The sequence below is a fragment of the Akebia trifoliata genome, unplaced genomic scaffold (assembly GCF_017979445.1).
Source record: "Akebia trifoliata isolate Shusen 1 unplaced genomic scaffold, ASM1797944v1 Contig01017, whole genome shotgun sequence".
Lineage (NCBI taxonomy): Eukaryota > Viridiplantae > Streptophyta > Magnoliopsida > Ranunculales > Lardizabalaceae > Akebia > Akebia trifoliata.
The window spans coordinates 1-21,729 of record NW_028237414.1 but is presented as its reverse complement, the minus strand read 5'-3'; the positions used below and the strand labels follow the sequence as shown (position 1 = coordinate 21,729).

Here is a 21,729-nt window from a genome sequence, read left to right as displayed (position 1 = left end):
AATATAAATATAAGCATTCTTGGGAAAATGTATACAAATTTTAATATGAATTTTTATTATTATTAGTATTATCCTTTTATAAATATAAAAAGAGGCATTTTTGGGAAAATGTATACATATTTAATTTTTTCAATGGACATACATAAAATCCAACCCAATCGTCGATCAACTAATTTGACAAATGTTTATTTTTAAAACATTGCTAGTGGTCTCGTTTGAGATAATCAATAATTTAAATGAATTATTCTAGAAAAACTAAAATTAATATGATAGAGAAAAATGGGATAGTAGAGTTTGAGGGAGGTGACACTTAGATGGGAATGGGGAATCCCATATCCACTTTTATGGTTTTTTTGTGTCACATAAAAGGGTGGATTTGCAAATCGGACCCCCAGGTCGTATAGGATAAACCGTGTACCGAACACAGCCTCCAGGTTAGTAAAGAAGTAGGAAAACATACGGAATATTCTTAATCAAAACGAGTCCTAAATCTAGACTTGGTGCCTTCGTCGTAATTATTGACGTTCTTTTAAGCTTTTAGTCAGTCTGCCACAGAAGTCCCTATAAATAATACAATGTACCCTCTCTTCTTAGCCTCATTGGTGAGAAGCGATTCCTGAAAACGATTTCTTGATTTCTCAGAAATGGCTGGAGTTGTGGTTGTATTTGATTTCGACAAAACGATTATCGATTGTGACAGTGATAATTGGGTGGTAGATGAGTTGAATGCGACAGAGTTGTTCAATGAACTCCTCCCGACTATGCCTTGGAACACTCTTATGGTTAGTTTGAATTCTAATTTACTAAATTTTTGTTTTTTTGTTTTTTTGAATCTTTCATGTAATTGGGTTTTTATTTTTTGAAATAACCAGTAGTTTAGATTTCTTGAAAGTTTGCAAATTTGTAGAAAACCCATGGTTTAGATTTTGATTTTATTTGAGATTTCAATTGGATTTTTAAAGAAAAATTAAAGTTCTTCTATATTTTTTTCAAGCAGAGATGTGTTGGTGCTCATTGTTTTTGTTTTTTTGTTTTTGTTGATTTGTTGTATTAATGGAAGAGTTGTTGCTCTTGAATCTGTTCAGGATAAGATGATGAAGGAGCTTCACTCTCAAGGGAAGACAATCGAAGATATAGCTGAGGTCTTGAAACGTGCTCCATTGCATTCTCGTATAATCTCAGGCATTAAATCAGCCTATGCTCTTGGGTATTTTTCATAAACACAATCTTCAAATTTACTATAATTTTTGTCAAAAAAATATGATACTAATAATGAATTTATTAATGATTTCAGGTGTGATTTGAGGATTGTGAGTGATGCAAATGTTTTCTTCATTGAGACAATATTGAAACATCATGGTTTGATGGATTATTTTTCGGAAATCAACACAAATCCAAGCTTCATTGATGAAGAAGGGAAGCTCAGGATCTTCCCTTTCCATGATTTCACCTCCTCTCCTCATGGTTGTGATCTTTGCCCTCCCAACATGTGCAAGGTAATTTAATTAGTTAATTAAATTAATTAAATCAACCAAATTAGAAAATTTGATCCATTTTTTCTTCCCATTCCCACTTTATTTTTCAGGGTATTATGTGGACCATGTTATCAAGAATAACATAATCAGATAGTGACAGTGACATATGGACATTTTTTTGAAGAAAATCAAATTTACTTATAGTTCATATTTGAATTATTTTCTTTATTTCTAATTTATTTAACCCATTTTATGATTTTTTCCCTATAGGGTCTATTAATGGAAAGGATCAAAGCATCTGTTTTTGCGGAGGGAAAGAAACGATTCATTTATCTTGGAGACGGAAAGGTCGATTACTGCCCAAGTTTGAAGCTTAGAGAAGAAGATCGAGTAATGCGAGGAAGAATTATCCAGTTTGGGAGTTAATCTGCAACAACCCATTACTTATCAAGGCAAAGATACATGAATGGATTGATGGAGACGATCTCGAACGAATTCTACTTCACCTAATTAACACAATCATCCATGAAGATGATAACAATAGAAATTCTGCATTGATATCGTTGGATTGCAAGTTTAAGACTATACCAGTCTCTACCCATGAATCCTTTTCTAAAGCTCTTCATGTTCAACTTTAGAAGCTACAAAGTTCAATACTGGCAAAGCCAATAATACATTTTTTTTTAAAACCTTTCTTTCCTTTTGTATTTGTTTGTTTGTTTTAATGTAATTTGTTAAATTTAGTATTTATGTAAGAGTGCCAAGCTCAAGCAAGAATGTTGTCTACATCATGAATCAATGAAGTTGCATAAGATGTGTTACCAATCTCTAATTGAATCATTTTTTACAAGCACTTTTTTTATAGTCCTCTTACCATGTGGCACATGTTATGCTTTGTGGCGCCTAATGCTACATGTCAAATAAGGAGTTACAGTTAACCAATTTTGCTGGATTGAAAGGGCTTAATTTGTTGACGTTGAGGGCATTTTGGAGAAAAATTATAAGAAAATTTGTTCACAGTATCCGAGATCCACCAATCACATGAGCCCATGCGTATTGATTGCATACCCCATTTACAGAACTAGCCTTGTTAGTTACAAAACTACTTGACGTCGCATGCACTCAAGAGTCTTTGAGCAAAAAATCACTTAAGTAATTATAATTCTGTGTTGTGGCCTTTTGAGCATTGTGAAACTAGTTTTTTTGGTCAATTTCATAGGAGGTATTACTGAAGTTCCTTTTTTTTTTTCTACTAGTTCATTTAATGTGAGAGTTTGATGCAAATCTAAAAATTTTCAAGAGATGTGATAGATACACCATAGCATCAATATAGTTCATCTCGTACACATTATTATAATGTATAAATTTATTTCTATTATATCCCTAACTCATCTTTTAACATCGAGCTGCTATTGTTGCACCAACTTTTACTAATGCCACACCAATTCCTATGTAAATCACCATAGAATTACACACAGTTGGTATGATGTTAGTAAAAGTTGGTGTGGCAATAGTAACTCATTAAATATTAGTCTTGATTTCATGAAAAAATTGTTAATATATAGTTGTAATTGTTTGATCGTACTCTTAGTGACAAAAGCATGGAGCAAGTGTGGGTGCAAGAGCAGCAGTGGAAGTGCCAAGTTCAAAAATATCTTAGTTCAAACGGCTCCAAAGTGTTATAGAAATAAAATTCAAAACTCGATTTTCTTTTTGTATGATTCATTTGCTTATTTATTCCATGACTACATACTCTAATACATCTCTTCCAATTTTAGAATTGAGAAATTTTAAGAAAATAAACATTTTAATCAATAAATTTCATATTGAAAAATACAATCATGAATCCACCATTGCCCATAGCTATAACATTTTCACTCCTCTTATGTCTAGGGCTGCACTACGTGAAAATCCCAAATTTAAAAAAAAAAAAAAATTGATGCTCCTGACCCGTCAATTTTTAATATCGAAATTCCGCGGCCTTCAAATCACGTTTCCCATCTCCACTCGATCTCACTCATTTTCATTGTCTGTCTCTCGATCTCATCTCTCTTTCTTTCTTTCTCTCTCTCTCTCTCTCTCTCTCACTCTCTTTCTGTCTCTCTCTCACAGTCATCGATTGACCTTTCCATATCTATCTCTTACAGTCTCTCTCGATCGATCGATCTCTTCATCTCTTTCTCACAGTCGTTCTCTTCATCGATTGACCTCTCCATCTCTCTCTCTCAGTCTCTCCCTCAATCGATCTCTCTTTCGATCTGTCTCCCTCGATAGATCTCTCTCACTTTCTTATCTCTCTGATGCAATCGCAATCGGATTTGAAGTCTCTAGGGTTTCGATTTCTCTCACGCAATCGGATTGAACTCTCTAAAATTTCGATTTCTGTCACAATCGGTCGCCTTAGATTGGAAGCTGAGTTTCTGCTAAGGTGTTCTCACTTTTCAAGGTATGATCAACTGTAAATCTTGATTTGAAGAGAATCGACTGTAACTTCGATGATGATTTGTGAGATTATTCTATTTGTTGAGGTTTTGAAGGTATATGAGGTGGAAAGTTTGGTTTTTGGTTAATTTTTGTCGTACAATGAACATCTTTTAGTGTTTTCAGGTGTTTGTTGATCTTCTAAAGCAATTGGTTTGGTTCTATTTTTTGTTTATGTGAAATTGGCTTCCAAATGTTGATTTAGATGGTTAGATTCTTGAGAAATCATAGCCATGTAGATTGTTTAGCAGAGCAAAAAGGAGTTTTTAGGGTTAACTGCATTGATTGCCTTGATCGAACAAATGTTACCCCTATGCTAGTTTTTCTTTAGTTCCTTCTGGTATGTTATGGAAGGTTACCTCATCTTCTCATATAGACTGAGGACCCTCTCTGATGCATTTGTAGTTTTGGCTCTAGTTATTTTCTCTGTAACTAGTTCTTTGATTTCCTTGTATTTGCAATTTCTCTCTGCTTTCTAAGGAAAATGCATTTTATCCATAATAGAAGAAAAAAACTTTAGTTCTTTGTTGCAAATTGATTCATGAACTTTATTCAAATGTCTTGCTTTCAGAGTTACTTGGCTAGGAAATCTTTAATTCACAACTGCAGCGGATGGGAGCAATTCCCTCCACAGAGCATATATCCATGATCAGTGACATTTATGAGAAGTTCAAGATATGTAAGAAAATTTTCACAATTCTAGTTTTGTGTTTCCCTTGTTAAGTTGGAAGATGCCCTTGTAGTTATGTTGTCTACTTTATTATGATAGTTTGGGTTGAACAAGGGGATGAGATAAGTCTGGAATATTCTGGACAAATGCTCTGAAAGGGGACCTTGTCAGGTATCTTGCAATCATCTGCCACTTATCTCTGTTGCAGACATCTCTTAAGTTGCTCAATACCCTGCAAGAAACTAAACCCTGGAATCATGATAATTTTATAAGAATTTATTGTTGATTGTTTAACAGAAAAACAGATTTGAAATGGTTTTCTTATGTTTTAAATAGAAATCTGTGCTTAAACTACTGACTATTAATGCAATATAAACGTTAATACAAATTTATCCTTTTTTGCAAATTAATTTCGGTTCCAAACATTGCAGATTTGGAAGACAGACTGTGCCAGGATTGATTAAGGATGGAATGAGTGCGATAGTTTGGACAAAAGACAACCATGCCTAGAGGTACTAAGTACTAACTTATAAGCTAGTTTTATTAAGAGTGGAGCTTCATTTAAATTATAATCTATATGGAGGAGTGATGTTGATTCTACCCATTTTTCTTACAGTACATCATCCGAAGGTAGCTCATTGGAATCTGCTGTTTTGATATGAGAATGCTCGATTTCTTGCTTAGTTCACGTTATTAACTGTGATTCTCTTTATATAAATAGATCTGAAATTATAGTTGAAAAATCTGTCTTCGAGTTCTAAATGTCTCGCTTGAGTCATGATCCATAGCGGTGTCTCGTTCAATTAACAATGTACAGTGTCTGTGTGGCACATTTTGTTTGGAGATTAAACTAAACACATTGGTCTGCATGTCATGTAAAAAATGTCTTGGTTAGGAACCCCATGTATTTTAAACTCCGTACAAAAGTGTGCCATGTAGACACCGTTCATATGCTCTATGAATGGGACACCATACTTGATCCTGATTCTGTATAAGTTTCCATGGCAACAAATGTTAATGCCTTTTTTGTTAGAAACAACTGTAATTTCAGCTATTATTTTTTTGCTTTCTATTTTCAATTTTACACTTTTTGTTGATTTCTTCCATTTCTAGCTCTTTTGACAAATATATTGTTGTAGTCAAAGATAAATATTTCTTTGAGCTCTAAATGTCTTGGAACTCTTTTTATTATATAAGCTTTGATGTTTGATGTGTGGCACTCAATTATTGATGCCTTGTTCTGTTAGAAAATTACTAAAAACTTTGTTCTTATCTTCTACTTCAGCATGGACATGTTGGATTTATGTTGACTTGTTACGATGCCGAGCTTAGCTATGATAGCCGCATGGACACTTTTCATGCAAGGTATCACGCTATATAGCTTTCTTCAAACTTGAGTCCCAACAACTTCAAGTGACCAATGTTGTTTTGCTTTAACATGAGTTACAAATTTGGCACTGTGTGGAGAACAAACCCATGTGTGTACTATTGATGTGGGTGGGGCATATTAGGCCCAATCCATTTACAACTTAATAAATTTTGATTTAAAGACCAAATGCTTCATATCTTAAGTTCTATACATGTCTAGCTGTGCACACCATGAACAGCTGTGTTATAATGGGATGGTCTATCTATTTTTTCAAAAATTACCAAAAATGAATTAAGTCACTGGACAGTCCAGTCGAGTTGCATATCTATTATCTTCCTTAAATCAATTTCACATACCCAATGTTTTCAGAATCTCCTTCCTTTTTTGCATCATGTTGGACATTCCAACCATATATGGGCTTGTTCATACAGTTTAGAGGACCATCACACACCAAAAATTAAAAAAATTCAACATATTCTGATAGTCCCAATCTAATGAAAATTGTCTTGAATTTGGATTAGCCAAACTGTCCAATTAGACCATGTTTTCCAGTCAATTTTTTCATATGGTTAGTATTTTTGATGTTAAGTGGACTGATTTTTGATAGAGATTATTGTCGTATCATGACAAACTATAAGGTTGAATCATCAAACATTATGTCCTTCAAGACCCACAAGTGGGCATACACACACGAGAGAGAGAGAGAGAGAGAGAGAGAGAGAGAGAGAGAGAGAGAGAGAAGTATGCTCTTAATTTACTTGATGCAGATTATGTCCCCATTGGTACATACGGAACTTTGGAAGATAATGCAGCTCGTATGATCCATTACAAATAGAAACTTAAACACAGAGACACTAACAATGTTCTAAAATGAATACATACCAAAGGAATCTGACACAAACTGAAAAATTAACACTGTGGGTATGTTTATGGTAGAAGATAAGAAGATTATGGTACACACCAGAAAAAAAAAAAAAAAGTGTATATACTCCAGCCAACTTGGAGTCTGTAGAGAGCTCCAGCCTGGACAGGAATGATGAGCTATATACTCCTATCAACAGCTTATATCTTCAACTAATATCCTTATATACTCCTATCAACAGCTTGATGAGCAATAAAGAAAGTGTCATATCCTTCAACCACATCTCACGGATCTTGTTCCCCCTTAAGCCTACACCCCGACTTATCCTTCTCCTCATCAAGCTCTCCTATATAAACTCAAGAGGATTCACTCATCTTCTCGACAATTGAAGTCTAGCAGAATTGAAAAATAAAAAGAATGGCTTCTTGGGTTCGCACAATCACATCTCCATTCAGAAAAGCTTGCACTTTCTTCAACCCCAACAATCAAAGAGATAAGAAGACACAACAAGGTATATTTTGTTATATATGCTATGTTAGCCATATTGGATCTTTATGTAAATTAACTCTTATATATTGTGGTTGGTTCTTATTATAGGGAATGACAATCGTGTTATGGATTTGCATGGTGAAGTAATGGCTTGTGCTTATGAGGATGTTCAGGTGAAGTGGTCGATACTCGACAAGTCCAAGCCTACACTCTGCAATAACAGTTCTTGAGTATGTCCATGCCGATTTCATAAGGGCATATATGAGTTATATACACTATAAATGCATAAGTGTGCATCAAATTGTAGATATGGTATGTGGGGTGATCTTGTTATAATAGAGACAAGATGGGAAATTCAAAAAAAACAAAAAAACAAAAAAACAAAAAAAGGGGGAGAAAAATCAGAGAAGAGAAATGGCAAAAAAAAAAAAAAGGGATGCCTTCTGATTTGATGGTGATGCTATTGATCTTTGATATATATATATAGAGAATCCCCATGGTTCATGAGGATCATGGTGAGATTTAATGAAAAAAAATTAGATTGTTGGCATGGTTGTACTTGTTTTTTTTATTCATGGTTTATGTTTCATCAACACATTTTCTATTTCTTTGTTATTATGATAATAGCTAATAAGAGGACCGGTAATATATGTTGCATAGGAAAACAAGGCTGTTAATTAATAGGTATTCGAAATCTATGCCATGGAAGGTAGCCTGAACATTGTTTGGTTCTCCTTTCTCAAGCCAATTCATTGAATCAGAGAAAAAAATAATATGTTAATGAGTCGGTATATCCTATTTTGCAATTTATCCTTCGAGAAACCCTTTCCTTACTAAGATAGTGAGGTAAAAGGTCCTACAAAGCCTCAACCCCCCCCCCCCCCCCCCCATCAAGTTGAGAGAACTTTCAACTTAAAATCACATTTAAGTTAATCTAGAATGTGGTTTCTAGCTAATCTGCCTATCTTCAACAGCTTATATCAACCAATTTATTCACTAGTATAGGAGGAACCTTACTTTTCTTTCAACTTATATGTTCCTTATAACAGATGAAGATCATTTTTCAAACAGGACTCCACTGGTATCATTTCTCTATGAGAGGGGATGGCGTCAAAATTTATATGGGGTGGATTTCCTGGACCCGAGAAAGAGTTAATATGATGTTCTATTAAATCTACAATATATGATTTGTTATTTAATTATTTTTTTTTGAGAAATTTTAAGTGCTTATTCATCACCCTTGCTGCTTATTGATGAAATCATGATGGTTTCTATCGTATTTTTAATATGTCAATGGTTATTTCTGCTCACCCACGTGACTTATGCTTCCACGTATTTCACAAGTCATTCATCTAGTTAACAATCTAATAATTTGGTTACAGTTTGAAATGGCCAAAGATTACCTTAAGCCTGTTTTAGGTGGAAACATAGTTGATGCCAGCTATGGAAGCGGGTTATTTTCAAGACTTTTCACCAAGAGTGGACTATTTTCTCTTGTTGTTGCTCTAGCTTCAATTTTTCTGAAAGTTGTTTTGATTAATCTATTAGTAGGAATACCTTTTTTCTAAGGGTAAAATTGTGTTTATTAGATTATATATGATGTGGTAATACTTGTTGCTTTGCAGGAACTTAATCTTGATCAGAGCTGATATCTCTCGGCTTCCTTTCGTTTCAAATTCAGTTGATGTTTTGCATGCTGGTGCTGCACTGCACTGTTGGCCTTCACCGTCTACTGCTGTAAGCATTATTTTGTTTTTGCTTAGTGTATTTGTATCAACACAATTTGTTATTGAATTACTAATCATTGATACTTGTACATTTTCCTTGTTTTCCATCGAGTGTTGATAATTTTTCACTACTAATGGTTTTGTTGTTTGTTCTTTAAAGCAAAAATGTGTAAATGTTTAAAATTTTGTCAAATTCGGTGAGTGAACTTGTAACTGTGTTTAAAGCCTGGCATGAACATGTTTAATGGGCTAAGCTGCACTAGTCATACTCCAATGCCCTTATTATGGATTTGTGTAATTTATATTCTTTGTTTATTTATTTTATCTATTTATTTTTATTTTGAGTAAAGCTCTGTAACCCATATTCATATCTGAGCAACTTAAAGCTTCACCAATAAGTATACTGCTTCAACAATAATAATTGTTTTACTTCTTAAAACAATTGAAGAATAGGTTTATACTGCTTCAATGGTTAAGGAAACACGTTTCTCTTATTTTGTAAAGATTTTGCTATGTGCATGGTGTTATTTATTAAGATGCGCCTAAATCCTAATATTTGCTTGACCTGAAAACTAATACCCGCATTGATTGGAAACAAAATATAGATAGGAATAATGGAATAAAAAAACACTCGACACTATTAAATTTAGAATGGTTTAGTTGCTGGTGCACCTCTTTTTTCTTTGTCATTTTAATGCTAATTGTCTGACACATGCTTTCTTGTAGAGAAGGAAAAAAAGGGTGTGTTTTTGAAGTTCTGTCAGAGTTGGTAAATTATGTCCCAATTCATGCTGATCAACTTATTTATTTAAATTTTAAGGCTCTATTTGAAGTTGAGGGAAAATATCATAATTTTCTTCTTTAGTAAAAGCATGAAAAACACTACAAGCTATGCTTCAATTTTAAATGTTTCAGATTTTGTAAGACATGTTATGTTAGTTTCATTTCCTTTAGTTTTTGTAATTAGTGATTCAAAATAAAATTTTGCATCCTCCTTTTGAACGTTAGTAGTTTGCTTTACACTAAGTTCAAACACATTCTTGTGAGATGACATGCTTCACACTAAGTTACAAGTATTTCATTTGGTCTTGAGTGAAATCTGAATGCCTATGTGACACAGTTCAAATATTTGCAGCTCTAAATGTCAGTATCACCATTGTGTTTTCTTTTAACATATTTGACTGAACCAAATGGATCTTTACTTGATTCAGGGAACTCCTGTTAACATCGCCGTCGGCTTACACGTGTGGGCTGAGGATTCGGAGGTTGCGTGGATAGATGTAGAAGTAACATAAATCAAAGGAAACGATGCCACCATAATTACCCAACATGGAAAAACAGTAAATATATATATATATATATATATATATATATATATATATATATCATATACTGCTTTATTGTTAGTTATTTGTAGCTTAGACAGAATTTTCGATCTTAACAAAGAGGTTTACATGTATATTAATTTTGGGTAATTTAGTTTAATTTGGAGCTTGTTTTATGATTTTTCTTTTTCTGATTTTTTTTTATTATTATTTCGTTCATTGTGATTGGTGAATTAGAGGACCACCGTGCTATTGTTTGTTAAACCTCCAAATTTGACGGTCATACTCTATGGATTTTTTTTGTTTTTTTTTTTTAAGTCCATTCTCCAATAATTTGGTAGTCTTGGACCGTCAAAAAAAAAAAATTCTACAAGAAAATATTTGACGGGCATATTTGACGGGAGGGTCCGTCAAATTTCTCAAAATTTGACGGGCTAAGACCGTCAAATATGGGCCTTTTTCACATAGTGCTGGTTGTATTTTTTTTTTTTTTTCTTTTTCTATTTATAAAATTTGACTAATATACCTAATGTTAGTATACTATTCCCCACCCTAGTTATTTATAACAACACAATAGGGATTAATATTATATATTATTCATTAATAATTTAATAATCCATATGAGTTTTAATGATTGAAGTTTCTTCTACTTTGATACAATAATATTTTAAAAAAATTTCATTGTCACATTGTTGTTATCTTCTAATTGAAATACTCGCCAATATTTCATTGCAATGTTGGTTTTTGAGGACATACATGACTAAAAGTTATTTAAGAAACAAAAAAAAAAGTACTTACTATGATGGATTGAATTAGAATGTTCAAAAAAAGCGGGTTTCCAACATTTTGGGAGTGGGTTCCCATATTTTGAGAACGGGGATTTTAGAAGAATTCGCTCCCAAAGCAGCAGAGCGAGGATTGAGAGGAGGAGCGGCACCGCTGTTGAAAAAATGATTGGGTCACTAAGGTTGTGCTTAGTGGTACTTATCACCTTTGTTTAAGAATTTAATCATAGTCACATCCTGTTCGTTTTTAAGTTTGTCAGAGTCAATAGTATCTTTGTAATGATCTCTTCCAGAAGCACACTAAGTAAGATCATATAAAAGGAAAAAAAATAAAAAAAGATACCTAGAAGCAAATGTGTGAACAAAAGGGATTTTAGAGGTATATAGTAAAATCGTATTATTATTATTATTATTATTATTATTATTGAAAGATACATTTAGATTCGACGATAGCACTGATCTGAACTTAAACTCTGATAACATGAAGAAAATGGTCTCTATTTGTAATGCTTGGGTGATGATTACATTATGGATCATTGGATATGTATAAATTCAAAATATCCAATCTTATATCTTTGATTAATCCTAATTGATGCAAATCTAATTCTTCCATATGAGTGATGAGATACACCATAATATTAATATAGTGGATTTACATTTCATGTATATTATCATAATGCATAAATTTATCTTTGTGATTCCTAACTAATCTCTATCACAAATTTTTTTATCAATTCATTATCATCCATCATCGTTGAATCCATGATATCAATTAAGTCCATTTAACCTTACTAAGTCTCATCCACTATAAAAAAAATAAAGACCTAGATATTCATAAAATAATTCCTTGAGATTTGTTATAAATCTAAAGGGCTTTATGATGGTGGATGAGGCTTAGTAAAGCCCTTTTTTCCTCGCTATCTTAGGAAAGAAAGGGTTTCTTGTATCAATATTTTTGTCCTTATAAAAATATTTTTAGAGTGGCCGCCCAAATAAAAAAATCCGATAAGATTTAAAACGTGACCTGTTGACAAAGTGGTCAGAGTAGATGTGGTTGACGGCCAATTTTGATTTATATTTCAAAATAAAATTTACTTAGCCAACTCCAAGGAAGGAATGTCACGGGCACATTCAACCAAAATGATATAATTTATCATATTCATTTCGATTTGTGTGGACTAAAGTGGACCATTGCTTTGACCAGGTCAGCTGTAAAAAAAAACAAAAAAGTCTAAAGGTCGCCTCTGATTATTGGCTAATCAAATCAGTTACAACATATCTGAATTTGAATAAAAATGAGTCGACATCCCATACGGTATCCCGTTTCTTTAGATACGAAGGGTGTTTACATGGCACAATTTGATTATGAAATAAACACTGGGCTGCATGAACGGTTTGATTAGGAGTCAAAGGTATTTTAAACACCAATTAAAGTGTACCGCGTAGACACTTAACCTATTTTATAGGAATAGTATATTATATGCGTAGTGATAATCTGACATCTTTTGTCAAACGCCCCCTATATGCTCCCATTATAGAACTGTAGATCCTTTGCTTTAGGATACACAAGAAAAAAGATGTATAGTTATGTAATTGCCAGGTCAGGAAGCGTATAGGGGGTGTTTGGAAAAAGAGCGTTAGATTATCATTAATCATATCATATTGGATCTAACTATGGTTTCTTCTATGTTCGTGCTCTATTTTCCTTGTAATTGATTATGCTCATGTTCTCATTAGCACCAATTTAAGCTAAATGGTTTTCAATCTCTATTTATGTTGTGTTTAGAAATTAATAAAAAAAGCCTATACTTAGATCTTATCTAATGGAATTCGATGATCATTGATTAGCCCAAAGTGTCTCCAAGAATTCCAATTAATTACTTAAGTTTCACAATGGCTTTAAAATTCTCAAAACCAACACTTCCTTGGTTTATCAATTCGGATACATGGTTATTACAAGGGATTAGTGATGTTTGCAAATAAATTGACTATACAAAAATGATTGAACCAACAATAATTTAAGTGGGCATGGCTGGGGAAGAAGACGAAAAGAAGTGCAATGTTTTTTCTATTATTTTTGGAGTGTAATATTCCAAATGCAGGCCAAAGGGGAATTTTTAAGTGATGGAGTGCAATTAGTAATGGGGGTAGTATGCAACTAGTCGGTCCCTTTCCCAAATAAGTAAAGATTTAGCTCTCTCAAACAACACTTCCTTGGTTTATCAATTTGGATACATGGTTATTATGAGGGATTAGTGATGTATGCAAATAAATTGACTATACAAAAATGATTGAACCAACAATAATTTAAGTGGACATGGTTGGGGAAGAAGAAGAAAAGAAGTGCAATGTTTTTTCTATTATTTTTGGAGTGTAATAATCCAAATGGAGTCCAAAGGGGAATTTTTAAGTGATGGAGTGCAATTAGTAATGGGTAGTATGCAACTAGTCAATCCCTTTTCCCAAATAAGTAAAGATTTGAGCCTTACTAAGGGTCGTTCTGCTCAAATAGATTACCACCATAGCAATCCAACACCACATCCTTCTAAGTTGCTTCGAAAAATTTAAAAAAAAAAAAAAAAAAAATAGAATATATATTTCGACAACCAACGTGGAGCCAACACGTTTGTCCTATCTGGCATAAAAGTTTCGGATTGAGCTGATGTTTTGTGAGGGTGATCTCTATGGTGAGGAGATCATCCTCACCAAAAATCAGCCGAATCTGAAATTTCTAAGTCCATCAAAAGTGATTTACAAATTTTCGGTAAAAATTTGACGGTTCACAATTCTAAACCACTTTTGATGGACTTAGAAGTTTCATATTCGGTTGATTTTTTAGTGAGGATGATCTCCTTACCAAAGAGATCATCCTCACTAAAAATTAGCTCAATCCAAAAATTTTAAGTCACATAGGACAAACGTGTTGCCTCCCTAACGTTGGTTGTTGAACCTGACCTATATATATATATATAGGGTCCCGTTCAGCAACAAACATTTTGGCAAAACATTTTTCAAAACATGAGTTAGAGGTTTTGGAATGGGCTGATTTTTGGTGAGGATGATCTCTATGGTGAGGAGATCATCCTCACCAAAAATCAGCCCATTCCAAAACTTCTAACCCCAGTTTACAAGTTGAAAAATCGTGTACCGTCCATTTTTTTGTAAACCATTTTTGATGGGGCTAGAAGTTTCGGAATGGGCTGATTTTTGGTGATGATGATCTCCTCACCGTAGAGATCATCTTCACCAAAAATCAGCCCATTCCAAAACCTCTAACCCATGTTTTGAAAAATGTTTTGCCAAAATGTTTGTTGTTGAACATTTCCCATATATGTGAGGATGATCTCTACGGTGAGGAGATCATCATCTCCAAAAATCAGCCCATTCCAAAACTTCTAACCCCATCAAAAATGGTTTACAAAAAATGGACGGTCCACGATTTTTCAACTTGTAAACTGGGGCTAGAAGTTTTGGAATGGGCTGATTTTTGCTGAGGATGATCTCCTCACCGTAGAGATCATCCTCACCAAAAATCAGCCCATTCCACAAACCTCTAACCCATTTTTGAAAAATGTTTTGCCAAAATGTTTGTTGTTGAACGGGACCCATATATATATATATATATATATTGATCCAAGATTTTGAAAATGGACGGCTACCAAACTTCCACATAACTTCCAAACTTAAAATTAAAATAAAGTGATGAAAAATATTATTTTTTGGGATTTTGTTTTTCGAATTTCATAGAATTTTATCCTCTACAACTGTGAAGAATTGAAACATGTATTTGGAAGCCACAAATTGAGACCAAGGATTGTTAGTGAGGGTGAAATCCTTACTAACTTATAAAGGCTAGTCAGACTCAAAATAAATCTGGTACCCAAATTAGATTCTAAATTTCAATATTTGAATTTGAATTGGATATCTGATAATATCCAAAATATTTTACTCCACTATTTATTATCTTTTCCATAATAATGAGAGAAGGCAGATTAGAAGTGGTTCGATACCAAAATTAGGAATCTCACAAATGCCTTCATCTTGACGTTTAAACTTATTATTATGACGGTTATTTTTGTCAAAATCAGTAGAATTACAATCCTACTATTATTATAATGATGTTAGTTAAGTTTTAAAAAAAATGTTGAATTGACTTCCTTTGACATTGGGGTAACGTGCCAGTGGGTAGAATTATAGTTTGTTTCTTTGTGTACCTTTCACCACGTGAGGGTAAAAAAAATACAATAACTGAGTTGGTATAGTTGCAAGATACAAATCTATATAATAAAACATAACTGAGTTGGTATAGTTGCAAGGCACAAATCTTTGTGTGAGACCCACCTTAAACACTTTATTATTTTTTCTCTTTACCTTCTTAACTTTATTTTTGCTTCTCTAACTTTACTATATTTTCTGTTTTACCCCTTTTAATATATTTTATTAATTTTCATCTTTTACCCTTTAAACAAAAAAAAATTATTTAATAATATTCTTCCAACTTTTATGCCCTTAACTCTCCTATCAAGGTATAGTTTTGTGTGATCCACTTTATTTCCTTTACACTTCATCCCTTATAATTTTATTATATTTTTTTCTTTTACCTCTTTAACCCACATATAATAAAACACAACTGAGTTGGTGTAGTTGTAAGACACAAACCTTTGTGTGGGACCCACTTTAACTATTTTATTATTTTTTCTCTTTACCCCTTTCAACTTTATTTTCACTATTCTAATTTTATTATATTTTCTCTTATATCCTTTTTAACATATTTTATTATCTTTCATTTTTTACCCTTTTAACCTCAAATTTTTTTAATAATATCTTTCTAACTTTATTTTTTTTCACTTTTATGCCCTTAACCCTTCCATGAAATTATAATTTTTTGAGATCTACTTTAGTTCTCTTACACTTTACTCCTTATAATTTTACTATATTTTATTTTTTACCTCTTTAACCCACTTTATTGTCTTTCATCTTTTACCCTTTGAACCTTAAAATTTTTCAATAATATTGCAAATCCAATTAGGCTTACCCACTAATTTTGTGTCATTTTCGAGTTGTATTCATGGTCGTATATGCAAATCATGTTAAAATTTCCACCACCTAATCCAACTTATTCGTAAAACGATTTACTACAGAACGAGCGTAGTTTACTTTATGAAGCAAGTTATATAAAGGCCCAGTGAAGATAATTTACTCCTCACCGAGCAGCTCACTTTGAGACATTGGGTCGAGTCTTGTGTGGATTATTGGGTGTATTATTTTTTTCGATTTTACCCCACAACCTGAGAGAGGATGCCCGTGCCGTGGGCACGAGTAACTCTAGTGCTCTTATAATACATATGATTTTGCACTTGCCATCAATTAGTATGAAAAAAATTCAAAATCCCCCCTTGATGATTGGTACCTACTATCATGCAAAATAAAAAAAATAAAATCAGAATCATACTCAATGATTGTCATTAAAAATTACAATCGAGTTTCAAATTCATGTTTGGTTTAGGTTACCGACCTGATTTCAGTTTGAGTTTGAACTCATATCAAAATCTATTGATCCAAGGACAAATTGGGTGTAAATCATGTCCAAGTTCAGACCCATGTGTTGGCTGGTTTAGATTTGGATATCAGGCCCATATGTCCATGCCTAGGTTAAATCAACCTTATCATGTGTTTTTCACATAAGTCATCAGAGCCCTGATGCATAGGGATTAGGGCTGTCAACGGATAGATATCTGATCGAATAGTATTATATCTGAATTCAAATCCGAAATTTTTTAGTACTATCCAAATTCGAATTCGAATCCGATCGGATATTACTAACGAATATTCGAATTCGTATTCGAATAAATTATCGGATATCCGATATTATCTGATTCGAATCCGAAATCTACAATTCGAAAATTATCCGAAAATATATGAAATTTATCCGAAAAAAAAAAAAAACAAATAAAATCAAATGGGTTTTGAGAGAGAGATTTCAATCGATTCGACCTGTCAATGAACGCCGATGCCGAAAGTGAGCCGCTGAGAGAGATTCCGACAGTGATCGTTGATGCTCTTCGGCCGGAGATTATGGAGTTTGCACCGTTGAAAAAATGGGTTTTACCGAGAGAGAGGAAAGAGAGAGAGAGAGAGAGAGAGAAAATACGTACTTGTATGCTTGTTGGCCGGAGAAGGAGTTCGCAACCCCGCACGGTCGTCGACTGGTTCGTGTGGTTGAGGTTGAGAGAAGATAAAAACAGATTAAATTTTTGTTGTAAAACATAAATACACAACATATATATATATATAGTTCAAGGGCCATATGAGAAAACATATGTAAAAACTTTCGTTTTTAATAAAATTTTAAATATGGGTTAGAAATTTTGGATTGAGCTGATTTTTTGTGAGGATGTCTCTATGATGGGAAGATCATCCAAAAAAAAAATCAGCTCAATCTGAAACTTCTAACCCCATTAAAAGTGATTTAGAATGTGGACCGTCGATTTTTTACCAATTTTTATCACTAATTTGTAAATCACTTTTGATGGATTTAGAAGTTTCTGATTGAGCTGATTTTTTGTGAGGATGATCTTTTCATCATAGTGACCATCCTGCAAAAAATCAGCTCAATCCAAAACCTAACTCTTATTTTGAAAAACGAAAGTTTTTTCATATGTCTTCTCATATGGCCCTTCAACCGCCCCCATTTATATATATATATAATAAATTTTTGTTGTAAAACATGAATACAGAATACATATATTATATCTGAGCGGATATTATCGAATCGGATATCGCAATATCCGAATTCGTATCCGAAATTCATTTGAATTTTAAAATAACATCCGAATCCGAATCTGATATCCGAAATTTTTGGATAATATCCGATTTTTCGAATTCGAATTCAAATTCAGATTCGAATTTTGGCTATCCATTGACACCCTTAATAGGGATGCAACTTGGTTCGGTTTGAGGTCAAATTGGAACCAAACTGATATAAGTCGGTTCCACTACATAAGAACCAAGACAAACCAAATTCCATTGGAATTAAATCAATCCAAACCGAATTGAAGTCGGTTTGGTTCGATTCGATTCTACGGATTGCCAATATTCTATAAATTGTAAGTAATATTTTTTAATGAAAAAATAAACATAAAATTGCATAGAATAAATGACAAATCTAACCATAAAAATTCATTAGTTTATTTATAAAAAATCACTAATCTATGTCCCAACTCCTAAAATAATTGATAATAATTATTTTATATATATATATATATATTATATATATATATATATATATATGGAAATGTTCAGCACCCTAAGTTTTACCACACACTTTGACAAACGTTTTTTGTCCTACATGGGTTAAAAGTTTTGGAATGGGATGATTTTTGGTGAGGATGATCTCTATGATTAGAAGATCATCCTCCCCAAAAATCAGCCTATTCCGAAATGTTTAGCCCCATGTTTACAAGTTGAAAAATCGTGGACCGTCCATTTTTTGTAAATCATTTTTGATGGGGTTAGAAGTGTTGGAATGAGCTGATTTTTGGTGAGGATGATCTCCTCACCATAGAGATCATCCTCACCAAAAATCAGTCCATTCCAAAACTTCTAACCCATGTAGGACAAAACCCGTTTGTTAAAGTGTGTGGTAAAACTTAGGGTGCCGAACGGGACCCATATATATATATGGGTCCCGTTCAGCAACAAACATTTTGGCAAAACATTTTTCAAAACATGGGTTAGAGGTTTTGGAATGGGCTGATTTTTGGTGAAGATGATCTCTACGGTGAGGAGATCATCCTCGTCAAAAATCAGTCCATTCCAAAACTTCTAACCCCAGTTTACAAGTTGAAAAATCGTGGATTGTCCATTTTTTGTAAACCATTTTTGATGGGGTTAGAAGTTTTGGAATGGGCTGATTTTTGGAGATGATGATCTCCTCACCGTAGAGATCATCCTCACCAAAAATCAGCCCGTTCCAAAACCTCTAACCCATGTTTTGAAAAATGTTTGTCAAAATTTTTGTTGCTACATTTCCCTATATATATATATATATGGGTTTCAATGGCCAACAGTTTGGCAAACACTTTTTCAAAACATGGGTTAGAGGTCTTGGAATGGGCTGATTTTTGGTTAGGATGATCTCTACGGTGAGGAGATCATCCTCACCAAAAATCAGCTCATTCCAAAACTTCTAGCCCTAGTTTACAAGTTGAAAAATTGTGAACCGTCCATTTTTTGTAAACCATTTTTGATGGGGTTAGAAGTTTTGGAAGGGGCTGATTTTTGGTGATAATGATCTCCTCATCGTAGAGATCATCCTCACCAAAAATCAGCCCATTCCAAGACCTCTAACCCATGTTTTGAAAAATGTTTGTCAAAATTTTTGTTGCTACATTTCCCTATATATATATATATATGGGTTTCAATGGCCAACAGTTTGGCAAACACTTTTTCAAAACATGGGTTAGAGGTCTTGGAATGGGCTGATTTTTGGTTAGGATGATCTCTACGGTGAGGAGATCATCCTCACCAAAAATCAGCTCATTCCAAAACTTCTAGCCCTAGTTTACAAGTTGAAAAATTGTGAACCGTCCATTTTTTGTAAACCATTTTTGATGGGGTTAGAAGTTTTGGAAGGGGCTGATTTTTGGTGATAATGATCTCCTCATCGTAGAGATCATCCTCACCAAAAATCAGCCCATTCCAAGACCTCTAACCCATGTTTTGAAAAATGTGTTTGCCAAACTGTTGGCCATTGAACGCTACCCTATATACATATATATATTGCTTAAGGGTGCAGTCTCGGTTTGGTTTAGTTCTATGCAAGCTTTATTCGAGAATCGAATCAAATTATTCGGTTCTCAATTTTCATAATCTGAAATCAAACCGCAACTTGTTCCAAACCAAACCACCCCAAAGTCATCAATTTGATTCGTTCTCGGTTTGAACTGGACCAAGTTGCACCCCTGCTGACGGATAATTAAATTACAAATAAGATATACTTTATATTCCCTATAAAATAACCTACGCCCAAAAATCTTACCCTACTCCCATTATGATCGAATAATCCCACAAATCCGGATGATCCTGACCGTCTACTTCTCAGTTCATAATTATTTGTTTGATTGGTAGATGACTCCCACCTTGAATAGATATATTAATAACTAAAAGAAACCGAGTTGATCATACACCCCTTAGTTTCCAATTTTGAGGAAAAGTTATTAAAGAATGAAAAGGCATATCGAATATTCTTTTTATAGACACGTGGCTATTGCTTTTATTCCCAAGGAATATTCTAATATTCTCATTATTAAATTGTAGAAATTTATTTTTATAAAACCAGTAGTAACTTAGTATAATAGATTATTAGGCTTCAAACCATTGAATCATATGCCAAAATTTTATTTCTCTAATCCTACGGTTCCTAAATCTGTTGCTATATATAAAATTAGCATCTGTTGTATAAGATAACGAAAGCTAAAGTTGGGGGTAATGGTTCACGTTGTTTAAGGTTCTAGTCAGTCGGCCACACAAGTCCCTATAAATACAATGTACCTCTCTCTTCTTAGCCTCATTGCATTGGTGAGAAGTGATTCCTGAAACTGATTTCTTGATACCAGAAACTGCTTTTGATTATTCAAATATGGCTGGAGTTGTGGTTGTATTTGATTTCGACAAAACGATTATCGATTGCGACAGCGATAATTGGGTGGTGGATGAGTTGGGTGCGACAGAGTTGTTCAATGAACTCCTCCCTACCATGCCTTGGAACACTCTAATGGTTAGTTTGATTTCTAATTTACTAAGGTTTTTTAATTTTTTTTATTTATTATTATTATATTTTTTTCATTTTGAATAATTCATGAATTTTTGAAGAAAACCCATTGTTTGAATTTTTATTAAGTTTGCAATTTTGAAGAGTTCTTGAATTTTTTAAGATAACCCATTGTTTAGTTTTGGATTTTATGTGAGATTTCAATTGGATTTTTAAGGAGAAATTTAAATTCTTCTATATTTGTTTCAAGGAGAGGTATGGGTTACTGCTCATTGTTTATGTTTATGTTTTTTTTAATTAATGGAAGAGTTCTTGTTCTTGAATCTGTTCAGGATAAGATGATGAAGGAGCTTTGCTCACAAGGGAAGACAATTGAAAATATAGCTGAGGTCTTGAAACGTGCTCCATTGCATCCTCGTATAATCTCAGCCATTAAATCAGCCTATGCTCTTGGGTATTTTTCTTAATTAATCTTCAAATTTATTTTAATTTTTTGCTAAAAAATATGGTGCTAATAATGACTTTATTTAATGGAAAAATTACCAAAACGGTACAGTTTTGGAAAATATTTACCAAAACGGTACACTGCAGCAATTAATTCCGAAAACGGTAAATTTACCGTTTTCGGAATTAATTTATTTTACCAAAACGGTAAAAACAGTAATCCATTACTTTTTTATTCCGAAAATGCCCTTTTGTTAATTTTGACTGAAATTACCATTTTATCCTCGCCTCTTTTATAAAAATGGTTCTGTAATTTCATGTTTTAAAACT

The 21,729-nt window shown here is 33.2% G+C and overlaps 1 long non-coding RNA gene and 1 pseudogene across 6 annotated transcripts; both read left to right on the top strand.

Moving 5' to 3' along the window:
* Positions 1 to 571: 571 nt before the first annotated feature.
* LOC147380748 (inorganic pyrophosphatase 2-like) lies at positions 572 to 2,279 on the top strand (annotated as a pseudogene). Its single transcript, XR_015175149.1, has 4 exons — positions 572 to 782; positions 1,086 to 1,207; positions 1,295 to 1,496; positions 1,746 to 2,279. The product of XR_015175149.1 is annotated as an inorganic pyrophosphatase 2-like (transcript).
* Positions 2,280 to 3,382: 1,103 nt separating this feature from the next.
* On the top strand, positions 3,383 to 10,579 carry LOC147380747 (uncharacterized). Of its 5 annotated transcripts, XR_015175151.1 has the most exons (9): positions 3,383 to 3,921; positions 4,528 to 4,635; positions 4,726 to 4,797; positions 5,058 to 5,138; positions 5,912 to 5,991; positions 7,099 to 7,368; positions 7,455 to 7,576; positions 8,972 to 9,083; positions 10,285 to 10,579. It is a non-coding gene; the product is annotated as an uncharacterized LOC147380747 (long non-coding RNA). The 5 variants fall into 5 exon arrangements; XR_015175152.1 differs by lacking the exon at positions 4,726 to 4,797 and having other exon boundaries at positions 3,384 to 3,921; XR_015175154.1 differs by lacking the exon at positions 5,912 to 5,991 and having other exon boundaries at positions 3,384 to 3,921.
* The last annotated feature ends 11,150 nt before the right edge of the window (positions 10,580 to 21,729 follow it).